The following is a 13449-nucleotide window of genomic DNA, read 5'->3' as shown; positions in this document are numbered from 1 at the left end:
TCCCTCAGGAAAGAAAAAGGGCACAGTCTAAGTAGGTGGTGCTCACTTTGTGATGAAAGCCCCATCTTGTCTTTTTTTTCATCAAGGTGGTCTGACCAGCCTGCCCTGTACTGACCTCATTGTTGGTCTTCTCTAGACACCAAAGCCATGGGCCGCAGTGTGTGGGAGGAGGATTCACGTCGGCTGGGGACTTCCCTGCAGCCACAAGCGTGGGTGCAGTGGCGATAAGCACGCAGAGGAGGGTGAAGTGTGTAGGTATGTCCTGGAAGGTTCAGCAGCTGTCCCCACAGTGGGCCCACAGGAACGGCGGGGTGGACACACTGCTCTCTAAAAGTGCAACAGCCGGGAAAACAATCGGGGGCACAGGAGAAGTCACTGGAGACCCATTGTTTTATTTAGGAAACAAACTCTGAAGCAGGCCCTGCTGCTCCCCAAACACATGCCCACTCCAAGGACCAGGTTCTCAACACTTTACCTCTTCCCTGACACACACGAAGTGAGTCACCCCCTCTGCCAAGACTGAGGGGTTGCGTCCAGGCCCCTGCTCCAAGCAGCAATGTCAGGAAGAGTCTGGGCTGTGGCAGCTGGGGGACAGTGCGACACCCACTGCCTGGACACCAACCCAGAGGGCAGCCAGGCCCGCAGGGACAGGGCCAGTCATCAGGGGCAAGAAGCGCATGGAGACTCTGCACACACTTAGTCCAAAGGTCGGCTCCAGAATTTTAAAGTCCCAACAGGATGATGGGGGCAGGTGTCGGCACCGGAGGGCGAATGACAGGCAGCAAGGCCTCAGAACTGGGGTTCCAGTTCCTCTCCCGGGGAAGAAAAGGAAGCAGCACCAGTCTGGGCGGATCCAGTTCCTCTCCCTGGGAAGAGAAGAAGGCAGCACCGATCCGGACAGATGAGGCCAGGCAGCAGCATCCTGGCAGGACCGCAGCAGGAGGGAGAAGCCAACAGTGCCACGTGGCTCCCGAGTGCCGAGCACAGAATGAGAGGAGGAAACAGGAGAGGAGGGGAGGCCGGGGGGCTGCTTGGTGCCCAAGATTTCTCAGATGTTCCAGATCCCTGGCTCTGCTACTGGCTCGCTTTACAGTGAGGCCAAGGAAGGAGCCACGGAGGGGGTGCTGGCTGTAGAAGCAGGATTCCTGTGTGTTCTGTAAGCTTGGAGCATCCAGAAGCCACTAGCCAGCATGGACCTGTGGGCGTCCGAGGGCGAGCAAGGCAACAGCCAAGACCAGGTGGAGGCCAGAGGCCCTACAGGTACAGCCAGGACAGAAATAAGGAGACTTTGGCCCCAACAAGGGCAGCGTCTTGATGGCCAGGCAGGAGCAGGGATGCTCTCAAGAAGTGTTCTCCACAGCAGCCTGGCACCAGGAAAGACCCAGCCATCGGGTCAGCGCCGTGGTCTCCCAGCCAGTGTGCGCATGGCTGCAAATAGAGAAAAACACACCGGGAGACCACACCCAAGGTCACTGCAGATCCCAGCACAGGCAACCCCTGGCAAGGCCGTTCCTGTGCCGGGCTAAGCCGAGGGCGGGCTCTGACTCAGCTAAGAGCCCATACGAGCTACATTTCTAGTGCAAGCAGCAACCTATCATTGCTCCAACTTTGACTAAAACTGAGGGATCCGGTCAGTATTGTGTTTCGACTTAAGTGTAAAATGAAGGGCAGGGCACAGGTCTCCGCGTGCCTCTCCCGCAGCTCGCATGGGGCTGCTGCTGGGTTGGGGGAGCAGACGCTTCCTCATGAGTAGATTCAAGCCCCAGCTGTGACCAGATGTGGAATTTTCGAAGTTCTCATTCAGAGAACCAAGCTTTCGCTTCCACTTACCCCTCGAGTTCTGCCCTGGGTATGCCTCTGGTTTTTACACCCCTCCAGGTCCCAGGTCTTGCCCTGATGGTGCCCAGAGGCTCTGCTGCTCTCCGCTGGCTGGACCCTAAATCCACCCTTCCAACACTGAAGTTTGGTTGGCGCCTGCTGGCTCTGCCAGCCTCTCCGGCCAGCAGGACAGCTCTGCCGGAAGTCCCATCCTCCTCCTCCCCATCCCGTCCCTGAGCCTTCAGCCCTGGTGGCCGCTTTGAGGTGTCCGCGTGTTCTCCTCTCCTCCGTGGACCCCTCTTTAGCTGCCTGTCTGGGCTGGCACAGGATGTGGGTGCCCCATGACACTCTCTTCTGTGCCAGCCCACAGGCCCACACTTTGACCTGCTTCCCCACTGAGACAGCTTCTCCTGTTTATTTTTTTACCATTTTGCGGCTCCCACCAACTCCTTCTGCCTTTTACCAATGCATACTCCAGGCCCAGCCAGCTGGAGCCCGTGCTGCAACCCAGCCAGGATTCCCTTTCCTGATGCTGCGGGGCCCATCTGCCTCCACCCATGGATCCCACAGGCAAGGCCAGGGTTGGTTATACTTCACACAGACAACCCTAGCACACCTGCCTGAACTCTCTCCTGTAAATTCCCAACAATCTGAGGCTCGGATCTTTTTTTAATTTCCCAAGTATCTACATATAAGTCAGAAGTAAATTACCTAAGTATTTTTTAAGCAGCTGAGATGTAGTAGGAGTGTTTGTCTACACAAACAGAGGGACATTTTGCCTGGGTGCGTTTAGGTAGGAGGCTGCCCCGCCGTGGCGCGAGTCTCTCCTCAGCTGCCCGACGGCCACTTCTCTCCTGGCAGAGAGCACCTGGCACAGTCCCTACACATTTTTGAGAAAGAGTGAGGGGGCCACTGTGTCACCTGCAGTCCCCAAGTGGACACACCAGGTGAACACCAGATAGAGGAGGGATGAAGAACCACTGACCCCGCCAAGACCAACAGGAATGCAGACTGAGCTCAGGAAGCTGCTGCCTGCACATCTTTCACTTAAAAACCAAGTAGGAGGGAAAACAAAACACTCATGCGAAGAAGTGGGACCTGGCTCTGGCTGCAAAGTCGCCCTTCATGCTTCACACAAGAAAAAGGTCTCAGAGGGCGAGGGCACGGCGTGGGACAACACCCACCCCACAAGCCTGCTGCCCATCCACTGCCTGCGGTGTAGACAGAGCCTCACCCCCGCTCCCACAAGCCCGCTGTGTAGACAGAGCCTCATGTACCTGACAAGCCAGCTGCCCACCACCCCTCCAGTGACTGCTGTATAGACAGAGCTTCACCCCTCCCAAAAAACCTGCTACCTGCTGCCCCTCCACTGCCTGCAGTGTAGACAGAGGCTCACTCACTCCCCAGTGGCTTCTGGGGAGGAGGAAACCCTCCCTGAATCCTCAGGCCCCTCCTATGGGTGAGTGTGGGTGGAGGGCAGCCTGAGCAGCAGCTGTTGGAAGAGCAGTAAACTCTGCAATCAATGCACACAGTGATCCAGGGGCTGCCTCTGGCAACTCACAGGAGAATCCCAGAAAGTTCCATGACATCATCTCCATAATCCCCAGTACGCAGCGAAGCTGGAGCTGGAGAGAAATGGGCAGGTGGGGCTGGGGACCCGGGGACCATGACAGGGCACCTGAGACGGGCACTGCTGGGGTGTACAGTGTGGCATCACGCAGCTCACGGCTCCAAAGACTGGGAAGTCCAAGACTGAGGGTCACATCTGATGAGGGTCTTCTCGCTGCACCAAAACCTGAGCAGGGTAGCACAGGGTGGGGCCATGCCACAGAGGGAGAGGGGAGGGAGCCATGCCACCCTTTTATCAGTGGGTTCTCTCAAAGTATCTAGCACACTCCTGTGATAACCGCATTAATCCATGTCCAAGGGCAGAGGCCTCAGAACCTACTCAAGGTCCCTCCTCCCAACACCGTTGCACTGAGAATTAAATTTCCAACACAGGAGCTTTGAGAACACAGTCAAATCACGGCGCCAGCTGAAGTCACCAGGGGGCCACCACTCCAAGGAACCCTGAAGATGGTGGAGATGGAGCACAAAGGAATTAGGAAGTGTTGAACCATCTTAGATGGAATGCTGTTCATGCAAAAGCAATATGCTCGATCCTGGAATTGCTTTTATCCTTGGGTTCTATTGCCACTTTTTGAAAATTCTGTGACGTGAGGCATGCAGAAATAAAAAGAGGTAACACAGAAATTCTCAGGTCCATCAGCCAAGGGGGCCTTGCTGACTGCAGTTGGAGGTCTCAGGCCCACTCAGCCCTGGCGTCTCCACAGGGCTCTGACCCCCAGCCAGCTCCACGGCCCCCTCTATGCTCCCCCGGCGCTCACGATTCAACAACACAGACTCCATATTTGTCATTTGACAACTTGCCTTCTTCTGATAGGGCTCCAATTGTGAAGTTAGCAAGAGCAAGGAAAGAAAAACTTTTATATTTTTATAAAAACACAAAAACTTCTAAGGGTGATACATTCCCTTAAGGTAAAGCTGCTTCCCAGCTAATGCAAGAGTTGCAAGCAGCTGGGAAATGGGTGTCCTCTAGCCTGGCTCTGGGAATCCATTCATAGCTGCTGCCTGGAAGGTTAAAGTGTGCAGAGGATTCATGGAGAACAAGGAGAAAACCAAGACAGTCAGCTCGGTTTGGTTCCTGAGGGTGAAGCCCTGGGCTCATTGTGGCCTCTTTGAGGATGGGTTCCTGGAGGAGCGGGTAGCACAGGCAGCTCCAGGCAGCTCCCGAGGGGAACCTGGGTTTTTGGAAATGCTGGGGGAGTAGCTGAGGGAAGTGATTTAGAAGGCGATACTTTGGGGCCTTGTGTCTTTTCTTTGGCTCTCTGTTGCTGGGGCAGAAAGACACAGCAGTCTCAGGCATGCTTTCCTCCTCTCCTGAGCCAGCCTCGGGTCAGCTGAGAGCCACAGCAGGGAGGGTGGGAAACCCAGGCTGGTGTTCCTGAGACAGCTCCTCCCACCTGCTTGTGTCTCCTTCCGCTGAGTAGAAACAAAGCATTTCTCCCTGCTTGGCAACGTAAATCAGGGATGTGTCTTCATCTCTAGTGATAAATAGGACTTTGTTTCATTTATTCCGAGGCGTTTAGAAAAGAACTGTTTAAAAAAAAAAAGCCAGATTGTCCCTCAAATTGTTCGTCCACATGCCTGGACAGCTTTCTCCAGCCCTAGCAGGGAAAACATCTGGGGATATCAGACCGGACAGGAAGACCTCGAACTCCTTCCGAGCAGGAGCCTCTCCAGAATTCCAGGACAACCCAGCTCTCCCGCCGTGAGTGGGTGCTCAGCAGATCTGGAAGGAAGTGAACCCAGGACTTTCTGCACTGGGGTCCTCAGCAAGGTTGATGCGCGGGCTCCACGGTGCAGCCAGCTCTGACTTCTCCACCCGCCGGCCACTGAACCCTGTTCTCTCCGAGGCCTCCTTTGTCCACACCTCCGAAGAGCTCTGCCTGTGGTCACAAGTGCAGCCAAGAATAAGGGGCTATTTGGGTCAGACAAGTCTGTGTGTTTCGGGAAAGTTGCCCCGGGGTTAGGAAACGCTCCATCGGAGCAAAAGGCCCTCCCCACCGGTTCTTGGAACCAAGGTGTCACCCACCCTGCTGGTTTTCTCTTTGGTGAGATTGTCTTTTGATTCTATTTTTGGCCTAGTTTCCTAAGCCAAACCTCACACAGCTTGGCTGAGAGAGCACAGAACAGGAAAACCAGCGTGGAGAAAGGCTGGTCATAAGGAAATAGTCACTTGGCCGTCGACGTCCACAGTCCCCTGACGTCTGTCCCCAGCACTGAGCAGCGGAAACCACAGATTCTCGAAGCAGGAATTCAAGTCCTCAGGCAAAGGCACGTTCTGACTGTCTGATCAGCATTTTCTATCGATCTCTTTACAAATTACCTTTGTTCTTTCTCTAAGGCCAGACAGGGGTCTGGAGGCTGGAGCAGGAAAGCCATCCGGGTGAGGCGGCCAGTGCCTCAGACTGCCCAGGGAGCCTCAGCCCCACCCCACACCGTCCGAGGTCCCTGGCTGGAGGATCTGGATCTGGGGGCTGCTGTGAGGTGGACAAGGTGCAGCTGATTCCAGGGCACCCCGAGCTGAAGCAACACCGCGAAACCAGCCGCAGGCACTCAGGCCAAGCCGTACCAAGAGGGACGTTCATCTGCCAGATCAAACGTGGGGTGGTTGTTTGGCCCAAGGCTGCCCGTGCTGTTCTCTGCCCCTCAGTACACCAGGTTATGAGGTGAGCTCTGGCCCTACCCTCCCACCCTCCGCCCGCCAGCTGGCTGGAGGCCCTGTGCCCGCCCGCCCGCCGGGCTGCGGCTGCCCTGCAGGAGCTGGGACTGACTCTAATTGTGATTTGATCCCGTTGTGTTTTCTCTGTGAAGTGCTTCACCGTTAGGAAAGTAAAGGGCTGCCGCCCGGCCGCATAAATTCCTGACACATCAATGTCCCCATTAGAGCATGAGTCAGCAGCCCGGCCGGCAGGTGCTGAGAGCTTGGCCGCCAGCCCACCCCTGCAGAACTTCAGAGCGAGCCGTCTCCACACAGAGGGGGAGCCTCTCAGGGAACCCCAAGCTGAAGGCTGCCCTCCATCACCTCGTCTGTGGCAATGGGGCCTGCGGGGGAGAGGGAAGGAGGCGTGTGCTGTTAATAAGAGGCTCACGTCTGAGAAAAAATTACCATTCCCAGAAAGTCAGGCCTTTGAGGTGATCATCTCTACAACCATGACTCCCCAGAGTCCCATCTGCATGAGCCGGACACGCCTGTCATGTGGTGGTGTGTGCCGAGCACCCACACACCGGCCCCCACAACACCCCACTAGCTCTGCAGAAGGCCCCCTCCACCCACGCCCGCCCCAGTGGACTCCAGCAGACGGGCGCCCAGGTTGACTCCAATCCACAACTGACCACGGAAAGAGCAAGGCTGGGAAATCGGCAGGGGCCGCCAGGACCACAGCAATCTTCCTCCCTGTGTCCCTGGAGGACAGCAAGGGGTTCAGGGGGGTCCTCACTCACAGGCACCGGGCACTTTGCCTGCACCCTCATCTCCATCCGCAGGAGGCACAAAGGCAGCCTTGCAAGCTCAGTCAGGCACATGGGAAGGTCCCTTCTCACCAGACACGCCAGTGGGGGCCAGGGCCCCAGGGGTGCTGGTTGGAGAGGGGCATCTCCTGCATACCATCCTGGCCCTTGGGCTCACTGCAGGCATGGAAGCCAGCAGGCAAAACTGCACACCCCCTCCCTCCTCCCAGCCCAGGCCTGCGTGCTGGGTACTGATGGATGAGACAGGTCATTGCACCTGGTGCTGCGCTCACCTCCTGTTCCTTCCAGGAGGGTTTTCTCCAGCCCTGCCTGTAAGACCCTGCTGCACACAGGCCCTCCAGCATGGCCTGCCCAGCTCCTCGCCCTCCTGGGTCCTCACAGCCCCGGCCTCCTCCCTCCATGGCAATGCTTTTCTGCTGTCAGCCCCAGGCCTCACAGCATCAGCCAGAGACGCCCATGCCCCTGGGCAGGGCCTGAGTCAGGGCCCCTCCACAGAACCCAGGACCCCTCTATAGAACCCAGGGCCCCTCCACAGAACCCAGAGCCCTACCACAGAATGCAGCATTAAGGACAATGCTAGCCTTTTCCAGGGCTCCTGAGGGCCGGGGCCAGCGGGACCCTTCCTCTATCCTAGAACGTCAGCACTCCCTGAGAAGGCAGTGACCCCAAGCAGAGCCAGCACGTGAGGATCCCACTCCTCCTTCCTCAGACTGCCCTGGCCACAAATCGATCCTTCCAGTACCACGGCAAGGCTCTTGCCATGCTGGGAGCTTCTCTCAGAAACGCCTTTTCCAGCCTTCGTGGTCCTTGGAGCAGAAGAACGGGACTTGTTCTTACCCACTCCTGGGGCTTCCTGGGAGTCCAATATTTGCAAGCCCTGTGCTTGGGGAAGTCTCAGCTCTGGGTCTGAGCCTCTGAGACAGGCGCCTTCCACCCTCGTCCCTGGCACCAAGTGGAGCCTGACCACATTGGGAGCTGAAGTCACCTCTGTCACCTGAAACCACAAAGGATCCTGTCCAGACACCAGACCCATGACTCAGGAAGCCATTGAGCTTCTCTGCATCCATGTTCTCCCTTACAAGGTAAAGCACCTGGATTAATCAGTGTTTTTTCTAAGTTTCTTAACTATGGAGACCTTATTTATCAATCCAGAATTATACTGTGGAATCTAATACACGACACTGATAATAAGCCAGCTCTTAACCCAGGATCCCTCTACATAACCCAGGGCCCCACTACAGAACCCAGGGCCCCTCTACGGAACCCAGGGCCCCTCTACGGAACCCAGGGCTCGTCCCCTGGCCCTAGCAGGTGTGTCCTGCTCTGCATTGCACAGGCAGTGGGAAGAGTGGGGTAGTTGTGGGACGCCCCAATTCTCTTCAGGAGGAGGCCGCACCTGTCTCACAGAGGACGAGGTGAGCAGTGGATGCAGGGTTTGTTTTAAAACACCACACAAGCCTTTCTGACCTCATGTTCCTTTCTAAAAATGGGTCTGGCCGAGGCCTGTGCCTGCTGAGGGTTGCTGTGGAAATAAATTCTCTCTGCAGCTGACCGAGGCCATGTCCAGCGGCCGCCACGGTGCCAGTTTCTGCTGTTTGCCTTTCTTCTGTTGGTCAGCACACTCTGTCCCTCAAAGCCGCGCAGAGGAAATGCAGCAATCACAGGGCCCAGGGCTGCGTTTCGGAGGCCACAGGCAAGACAACAGCTCAGCTTTGCAGCCGCACACAGTCCTGCTGAGATGGAAAATGCAGTGAGCGGCGGTCAGCTATTTCGGGACTGAAAGGGCTTATGACCACAACTGCCAACTTCAGACAGTGGGTCCAGAGGGCGAGGGGCTGGCTGACAACCTGCTAAAGTATGGGATCCATTTCTAATCAAGATAAAGGATTAGGGACATGATGTCTGGTCACTTAGGAGCATAAAAGCGTCTTCGGGGAAGTAATTATATGCTTGGGATGGAATCTTAAACCCAAAGAATGAGAAGCCAATTTATAGGCCGTGATAAAGCTGGGGCTAAATTGGTCCCAACTGTTAAGAACCTGGGTAAGATTTCAGAAGAAAAATCTTTCCACGGATGTTCCTATAGAAAGCCTGGCATCCACGCGGGTGGGAGGCAGTTGTTCTGAACCAGGGAGGCTGCGTCCTGCGGGGCAGGTGCACACAGACCTCCCCACACCTTCAGTCGAGTTGACTTCCACAGAAAGGGGCAGGGCTGGGGGATGGTCAGCCAGAGGAAAGCCAGACACCGCTGTGGGGTGGGGTGCACACATGCCACTTCCATGGCAGCAGGTCTAGAGGAGACACAGGGTTCCCCAAGGGGCTCTGTGAGTCACCTGCCCCTTCGTCCCTGGGAGCGACGCCAGGCTTTACGACCACACGTCCTCTGGGAGAAGCTGCCCGTTCCCATAGCCCCCACAGGGCTTCCTGTCCATGTGGGCGCCCACCCTCTCCTGTGCAGACACCTGAGTCAGGGAAGGGGCCTCCTGGGACTCTAAGGATCCCCAGAACTCCAGGGCCACACATGGGCCACAGCGGCAGCAGGAGATGCACCCACACCCATCTCAGCACCCGCATGCCCTGGAGCACGCTGGGAGTGCTGCTGGGACAACAGGAAGGGAAGTGTCTGGGATCTCAGCATCACCTGGGCCCTGCAGACCCCCTGAGGCTGGGCTCCCACCAGGGAGACTGGGCCCAGGACATTTTAAATCCCACAGGCTCCAACGTGCCACCAGCCGGACACTCTAAGTCGAGGCCATTGCCATCTCAGGCAGCCATGCAGAACTCTGGTTCCCAGGCCGGCAGCCACAGGCCAGTTAGTCAGAGCCTGAGTTCCACCCTAGGAACCCTGGAGCCTGGCACACTTGGTCCCCAGCGCTCCCTTCAGGCAACGACCTCTCCATGCCAGATTCCCTCGGAGGTGCTTCCTGCCTACAGCAACATCACAGCAAATACTGAGGCTGAGGCTGTGCCCACCCCACATCTGCAGCCCCTCCCAAGACCCCTCCGGTTCCGGCTCTGCCAGCAAGCGGCGAGGACCTCCACAGGTGAGCACAGCCTTGTGGCCCGAGGCCCTCACATAAGGGTGACCCTCTGAGCTGGTCTCACACTGGCCCTCAAATGTGTCTCTGCGTGCCACGGAGTGGGAGAATTTCATACAGATCATCCAGAAGCATGATTAGGAAAAGCCCCACACAGTTTTGGGTCCTGCAATGTGGGGAGAGCATCCCGCGTGGTCTGCTGGGCCCAATGTAACCCCAAGGCCCTCAGGTTGTGGGGGACATGGGGACCAGAGAGAGATGGCGAGAGAGGCCAACCTGAGATGCTGGGACCACAAAGAGATGGCAGGAGAGGCCGATCTGAGATGCTGGGACCACAAACAGATGGCGGGAGAAGCCGACCCACGCTGCTGGGTCAGAGGCAGAGGCTGCAAGCCAGGGGCAGCCTTGAGAAGCTGGAAGCATGGAAGGTGGCCGTGTGGCTTCTCTCCTGGAGCCTCCAGGAAAGGGGGAGAGGTGGCTCCAGGGAGAGCACACGGGGCACCTGCACCCCAAGAGAAAGGAAGATGCTTTTAAAGCTCCAACTGGCTGAATTCAGAGGGAAATAGCATCACAGCCTACAAAAAGTGGGGTCTCTCTTAGTAAATTTCACATGTATTTACTGCACCGATGGAAACAAGACTCGTTGCCAATTATAATCTGCATTTGTGCTCCTAGCAGCATTGCCAAAGTGTGTTAAGGTGCATTATGTTACCCGGGCCCAGAAGCAGACGTCGGTGCAGGTGCCGCTGTCGCCATTTTAGAGATGGGACGGGCGCTGCGGCTCCGTGGGGGAGGCGGTTCTCAAGCTCACATGTGCTGCTGAGAAGGACGGTGATTTTCTCATTTTTTATGTCACCCCATCTCGGGGTTTGCAGGCAAACATCAGCAGACTCACCCTCTCTTATGAAAAGTAGGGATTGTTTCAAGGCCGAATTCAGTGCACTCTCCAGGTCTTAGAAGTGATGAAAATGTAAGTCCCTGAACTGCCTCACTTGGCGCTGAGTGACAATCCAGGAAAGCCCTCCCTGCAGGGTAACTTTGGGAGAAAGCGCGGGGAGACAGCAGCCCCTCCTCTCGCGGGCAGGCGGCTGGCTGAGCCCCCAGGCCCATGCCTGGACATCTTCTCCCTCCAAGCACAAAGACGCCCCTGGGCCCGCCCCAGCCCCTTCACCTGCCACCGATTAGGGGACCAGCATCCAGCCCAGGCCTTGTGCAGCGCTGCCCGCCACCCTCCTGCATTAGCACACTCCTAATTGATTAAGTGGATGACTGATTATTGGACCTGTGCGGTCTGCTTTCCAGACCCGTTGGCTGGGAACGGAAAGCCACGCTTGGCCCTCGGATGCAGCAGGCGCCCCCTGCCCCGGCTGCTCCAGGCTGCAGAGCCGAGGTGATTGGCGCCAGGCTGCCCACCGTGCCTGCCCCAGCAAGTGCATTGGTCGCGCCCTCGTGGTTTCTGCTCTTTGCATGTCAGGTCCCAGCAGGAGGCTGCAGTCAGACGCTGCTCAGCGTCCAGCAAGGGGCCACCCAGATCCCATCTTCCACAGACCCGCTCTGAGCCCCTCCTTCCCTCAGACCCGCCGGAGCCAACTCTGCCCCCGCACAGCTCCACCGCCCCAGGCTCCTTCCCGCTACTGTAAGAGATCACCACAGGTCGCGTGGGCCAGAGCCCGGCACTGCTTCTTGGGTGAGGCTCAAGGGGTCCTCACCCAGCACCATGGGCCCACCCTTATCTGGGAATCGGGCCTGGCCTGGAGTGATCATGAGGCCACATGACATGGGCGTGTCAGTCTCACCAATGTGTGTTTTCACAGGCACGACGGAGTCTGTTTTCTACAGGTGGGGCAGGGGTGTGCATATCCCTCTTAATACCAGCATGGGTAAGGCCAGGGGGTGGCAGAACGTAGAGAGAACCCGGGCACTGAGACACCAGTGCCGCCCCCCGCTGTCCATGAAGCCTGAGCTTCAGGCTGCACCGGCAGGACTTTTATTCATCACCCTGCACGCCGCCGTCCATCTCCTAGGCCAGCGTGATTCCTCTGAGTGCAGCTGGGTCTCCTCCCAGTAGATCTGGTGACTCTAGCAGCATGGGCGCTGGGAACAGCACCAGGCTCGAAGGCGGACACGTGGACGCCTGAGGGCAGACCCTGGGCCACTCTCTCCCGGGGGTCTCCGTTCCTGCCTCCAGAGCTGGGAATGCCCCTTCTGGGACACCTGTTGGCAAGAAACCAGTTCAGTGGTCTCACTTCCAGAAAGGAGTCTGTGTTTTGACAGAAGTTTTCTGGCAACAGAACTCAGCCAAGAGGATGTCTGTGGGCGGCCCTTCCAGGGGCGTGGTCAGGCTCATGGGGGGCCCTTCCAGGGGCGTGGCCAGGCTTGTGGGGGGCCCTTCCAGGGGCGTGGGCAAATGGGTGTCCTTTCCAGGGATGTGGGCAAATTGGTGGCCCTTCCAGGTATGTGGGCAGGTGGGCCACCCTTGGGGGGCATGGGCAGATGAGTGGCCCTCCGGGGCCGTAGCTCAGGCAGGCAGGTGGCCTTTCCAGGGACGTGGCACTGGCAGGTGGAATCTGTTGTCTAGGCAGGTGGACCTGGGCACTCCCAGGCCTGCTCCTGTGTGGGGGCTGCCCTGGACAGGCCTCTCAGAGCCCATCTCACAATGAAAGCTTGAACTTCCTGAAAGAGGCAGCTCTTCTCAGGACAGGCCACGACTCCTGCAGGCTGGGCTGTGGGGCTCCCAGATAACCCACGGCCTGCTGAGCGGCCGCCAGGAAACGGGGGCAGGGCGTCTGCCTAGCCTCGCTCCCTCCCCGCCGGGGGGTCTTCATTAGCCCCCCGTGGAGCACAACCAGCCAGCAGGCCTGACCCCTGACTCCCGCTCATTCTTCCACAGATTAATTCCCCAAATTGACAAATTAAGGGGCGCGGTGTGCCCAGGGTCACAGTCACACTGGGTTCTGGTCAGCATCAACCTGGCTTTAAACAGGGTTTGGACTGAGGGGAGGAGGAGCCCAAACAGACCCACGCTCGAAGGGGAGGCAGAGGCAGGGTGTTCTCAGAACTCAAGGGACAAACCACAGCAGGCCAGGCCGCACTGCAGTGACGCCAAAAGCACCCTGCCCGGCATGGCTGTGGGTCCCTGGACGTGCAAGAGGCCTCCCGGGAGAAACCTGACAGGTACAAACCTTGGGCTTAGGATTAGGGTGCTATTGCCCGGGATAAGGCTTTGTATTTGTATAATATTTTGCAAAAATCTATCATTTGATCCCCACAACCTGTAACATAGTGAGGATGGCAGAAACTACCATCTCCACTTGTTTTTTTTTTAGAGAGTCTCACTCTATCAAGCAGGCTGGAGTGCAGTGGCACAATCTCAGCTTGCTGCAACCTCCGCTTCCAGGGTTCAAGTGATTCTCCTGCCTCAGCCTCCCGGGTAGCTGGGACTACAGGCACACGCCACCATGCCCAGCTAAATTTTGTATTTTTAGTAAAGACAGGGTTT

General features: G+C 57.3%; 1 long non-coding RNA gene across 1 annotated transcript; it reads right to left on the bottom strand.

Annotated features, from left to right (window-relative positions):
- Positions 1-372: 372 nt before the first annotated feature.
- LOC102145641 (uncharacterized) lies at positions 373-7866 on the bottom strand. The gene is made up of 2 exons (XR_006697861.3): positions 7750-7866; positions 373-6486 (listed from the first exon to the last, which is right to left on the bottom strand). It is a non-coding gene; the product is annotated as an uncharacterized lncRNA (long non-coding RNA).
- Positions 7867-13449: the final 5583 nt, after the last annotated feature.

Source organism: Macaca fascicularis, chromosome 4 (assembly GCF_037993035.2).
Source record: "Macaca fascicularis isolate 582-1 chromosome 4, T2T-MFA8v1.1".
Taxonomy (NCBI): Eukaryota; Metazoa; Chordata; class Mammalia; order Primates; family Cercopithecidae; genus Macaca; species Macaca fascicularis.
This window is presented reverse-complemented; position numbering and strand designations above follow the sequence as displayed.